The sequence below is a fragment of the Orbicella faveolata genome, unplaced genomic scaffold (assembly GCF_042242905.1).
Source record: "Orbicella faveolata isolate gen_17 unplaced genomic scaffold, um_ofav_v1 contig_37, whole genome shotgun sequence".
NCBI lineage: Eukaryota > Metazoa > Cnidaria > Anthozoa > Scleractinia > Merulinidae > Orbicella > Orbicella faveolata.
In genome coordinates this window covers 3,223,179-3,227,918 of record NW_028301566.1, presented here as the reverse complement: position 1 = coordinate 3,227,918, position 4,740 = coordinate 3,223,179, and the positions used below count along the sequence as shown (strand labels likewise).

General features: G+C 36.0%; 1 long non-coding RNA gene across 1 annotated transcript; it reads right to left on the bottom strand.

Annotated features, from left to right (window-relative positions):
* Positions 1-1,785: 1,785 nt before the first annotated feature.
* LOC149101629 (uncharacterized) lies at positions 1,786-3,276 on the bottom strand. The gene is made up of 2 exons (XR_016202854.1): positions 3,212-3,276; positions 1,786-2,022 (listed from the first exon to the last, which is right to left on the bottom strand). It is a non-coding gene; the product is annotated as an uncharacterized LOC149101629 (long non-coding RNA).
* Positions 3,277-4,740: the final 1,464 nt, after the last annotated feature.

The window sequence follows — 4,740 nt, the reverse complement described above, 5'->3', positions numbered from 1 at the left end:
GTGGTTTTGCATGCGAGGTTCTCAAACTTATTTAATAAAATGGTGCGTCAAACCATTTACCATTTAAATTGCATATTTCTTTGAAATGAAAGGATATTTTGCTAAAGAAACTACCCAGTAGTTTTTGAAATGCCCTAGCCTATAGGGCATAAAAATACGTAAAAAATATGAGCCGAGTTATTTTCCATATTTATGGACAGGGACTCTTAAAACAGATATTTGTCCGAGAAGCGAAGCTTAGAGGGCAAATATGCTAGTTTTAAGAACATCAAGGGCAAGGGGCAACTATCAGATCGATAGTTCCGAGACATAAACACTCTGTTGTCTTTATTGTTCACCCCTAAATTTTCTTCCGTGCGCTAGTTCAAAAATTCTATTGAATTATTTTCGACTTTTTTAGATGAAAGCCGTGAAAGCCAAATGTAAAATTGGAAAAAGAAAACAAACAAGAACCCTCTTAATACAAATTCAATTGTTATTTTCTATAAGCCCGTTTGTTTACAGAAATATATTCACGGAAGAGTACTATCCATCCGCGTATTATCCTTGGACGGGCACTATGGGATGGTAGTGTCTCTTCGCGGATGAATACTATTGCGTCACGTTATCAATTTAAACCAATAAGAATCGGAGAAAATTTAATGGCGAATAATGTAATTGTTTTAGTAGAATTCTTACTAACATTTACTTCAAATAACGGTTTCCAATTATTTCTTGACGAATTATTAAACTTTGCGCCTGAAAAAGATCGCTCGGATTGAATTGTCATTTAAAATTTAGTTGCGTGCTAGCTCGCATCAGTTTTTTTCAATAATTTTTAACATTTTTAAAAGTGAAACTGTAAATGTCCGTTTAGACTTCTCAGGAATTTAATTAACCATTTGTATCAAAATTTTCCTTCAAAACTTTGGAAAAACGAAAAAAACCTCGCCATTTCCTAGACGACCTCCAGCCACTGCATACTAATGGCTAATAGTGTTCAATGGCTCAGCCAATCAGATTACAGCATTTGCATTAGTATAATAGTAGAATTCTACAAATAAACAATTAGATTATGAGTTCGAGATTTCTATCGAGTGATAGTTGACGAGGGCGCAGCGAGTAATTAAATATATCCTGGCTATTATGCGCTTTATTTGATTAAAAAAAAAAAAAAAACTCCAGGAGAAAGGTACGTTTCACGAACCACCTCACTTAACGGGCACTATCGTCTGATTGTGAGTCGTGGGTACTCTATCCCCTATCCATCGGCAAAGGAAAATCTATCGGTGAACAGGTCTTAGCAGCCAGCACTGTGCAGTGGCTAGACGATGTCCCGTTTCTTTAAAGGTTTGGGGGAAAATTTAGAAATTGATTATAAGATTCTCGAAAAGAATGAAAATCTCGAGCTCAGAATCTTATTTTGAATTTGTTTACGGTGGATACAACTCATTTATAAGATTGTGAAGTTTTCCGTTATACTAAAGTTCGAAAACTTTTCTTTTTTGGAAATATCGTCGGATAATTCATGTGCCGAGAGGACCAAAAGAGGGACATTGAGGGCTTTCGCGACTTTAAAATATGGCTACCCAATTCAAGTGACAATCCCAGTCAGAACGATTTCGCTTAAGGATGATACGTTATACTCCTTAGCAATGTATTATTACTGACGTACTTAAAAGATCATTAATTTAAGGAAGTTTAGGTCATCCACCGACAATTTCTATTTGTTGATGAATCGGCCTCATCAATTACCATCCCATAAAAAACTATAATTGATTAAAAGTCAGGAAATCATTTCTCTACTATGTATAACCAATTCACTGCCGTGTTTTATTAGGATTGAAAAGACATGCAGAAAAGAGAATTGTAATGTTCAACAGCAATAAACTTTGAAATTGTCAAACTTTCGCCTTTAACGTTTCGCCATTCAAATAGCAGAATCTTCCTGATCGTTTGCTAGTGCGTCGTAGCCACTATTTCAGTGCCTGCAAACATGATGTGATCCTCGTTGTAAATTTCAATTACTACCCTGGCGGTCATCTAAATATTTGAAAAAGGAAAAGGAGGAAAAAAAAAGAAGCGTGAGAAACTGCATTGTCAGTCATAATTCAAACATGCATGACAATGAACACACTTTATGTAAGGGTATTTGCCAAACTACTGGGCATGTTTGGTGAGAGTAGATACGCTGATATCTAACCTACATATAAAGATGATTAGAATAATGCGTGTTTGCTTTTGCTCATTGCAGATACTTGCCATCTGTTAAAGTCTATTTCCAACAATATGAAATATGCACCTTAATTAAGATGAAGCCATGGAGAAAAATCAAATTGCTTAGTTCAAATGAATATCTTTGCTTTGAGACTGAGAATTTTAGAACGTTATCTAGTGGACTTCATTTTCATCTGGCCTTCCTTGTTATAGAAATACTAAATATGCAGAAATTAGTGTCAAAGGGCCATTTTTGCAGGGGGTCCACCTGTAACTTAAAGGGAATAAAATATTTTGACCAACTGTTTTCGCGATAATCATTTACTCATGAAACCCAACATTTTTGCCAAGTTTGAGCAGAATCGGTGATTTAAGCTGTATCGCCGCCTGCCTGATTTTCTCATGGACACACTCTTATTCTCCTACAAGCTATTCCAGTGGAGAACGTGATAAACGAGTAATATAAAGTACATTGCACATGTATTTCTTGAGTCTTTGCGTTTTGGCACTTGAACGAGGAAAATCTAGTTCCAAACTTGCTTAGAATCCTCCAGCGTTTCCAAGACTTAAGGTCTCTCCAATATAGAAAATTAAATATTTTTTTGTTTTCGTTCTTGGAAATTAAACAATGGAAATAGTTCTATCGGCATTGCCTGGAGCAAGATCCACTGAAGATCTAATGTCACTGATCAATGTCAGCTTAACAGAAAGACTGACTTGTTGCGTTATCTGCAGATTACCGATGAGTTACTTCGCTGGATAGGAATGGTTCTAAAAGAGATTATTTAGACGTTTGGTATTCTTCCTAACCGTAATACTGAGTAACGGTCAACAAAAACGTCACATCAAGGGAAAACTCTTCATATCATGGTCCTTTTTGGAAATGTATACCCTGGATATCCCTGCATTTTTGTCCCTCTATAAGTCTGACAAGTCTTTTAGGAGGAAAGTTGGAGTCGGTCTCCAGGATGTTTTGCTTTATGGAGATTTGACTGTATAATCATACATTAATTACCTTGAAACCTGGTGGCAATGAAGTCATTACATCAGAATACGTGAAGACATGAGTCTTTGAGAAAAAAAAAACAATGACAACAGCAACATTTAAACAGTGTGAAGAGAATAACATTTATGATAATAAATATGATTAGAACGAGGAATAACAACGGTGTTCAATTGAATGTTGTATATCACTGGAGCAGAATAATCACTTTATCTAGTGATTAAGTACATGTGTATGACATGTAATGAACCAATTTAAACTCAAAGCAAAGGCGCCTGAAAGAGCGGGGAAACATTTCCGAGGGAGCAATGCATAATTTTGGCTTTTAATTTCTTCAACTTCGCTGAGTCTGTGGGTGGCGCAAGTACAATCGTAATATGTGGAATAAATCTGAAGAACACACAGTCCTAGTGGTTTCAATAAGCCCGTGTACGGAAAAGTGCATTGACCAAGAGTTCATCACTGTCAACATACAATTCCGTAACCGCTGTGAATTCAGTTTGTTTATGCATCCTTCGATTGAAATAAAAATAATAATTTATAACAAAAGGTCATCGTAGAGTCAGGTCGGGTTAAGTTTGCATATGAGTTATTTTCCAATCACTTCATCGCTTCAGCATGAACTATTTCAGTATTTTTCTTTAAAAAATGTTGTTGGATTGCATATCCTCCAAGAAAAACAGATAGCAGCTCATACATTATTAATTACGCGTTAAAATAATCTATGGAATTTACTTTCTTTTCGTCGTAGTGACGATATCTTTTTATTCCTGAATTTTATCGAAAAACGCACTCAAGCAGACAGTTGCGCAAATTAAGCCAAATAAATCGCGATTTTGGCACTCAAGTCAAAAGCCGGCCCATAGGCACTCGTTTCTGTAGAATCAAATATGGCCAGGGCAGTGATATTCCCATGAAGCATAAAACAAAATAAATAAGGAAGTACATTAGACGGAAAAAGAGAAACATACTACAAAGCAATAATTTCACTAGAAAAACGTTCTTGCAGAAATGAGACTTTCACCTAATCTCTACGGTAAAATGACTAACTAAATGACTAAAGTTGCTTTGATCGATCAACCTAGGCTATTGGTGGTTCTTACTTTCCTAAAGGCCACTTTCCACCAGCAGACAAACTGCATATTTCTGGAAATCGTGGACAGACATATTCCCTATACCTCTGCTCTATGTGGAAGTCTAATTCTGGTTCCGAAATCAGTTCAGCCTGCAGCGTTGCAGCAAAAACGTCTACTGCTGTTAGAGACAAATATGTGAGTGAGAAAGTCGCGAGGGCTACGTGATAACCTTTTGCAAACAGCGACGACGACGTAACGGCAACAAGAACATTGCCGAACAAAAGATTAAATGAGCAAAGTATGCCGGTTTTGTACGAGCATTATGAATCGTTTAACATCTTTTAGCCGTCTTCTGCAAAACAGCAACATTAAAATAATATCCATCTTGTTGTTGGAAAAAGCTAAACGATTAACGATTATATTAATCATAATTACGAAATTCTCAATAAAATTCAATTTTTTTTA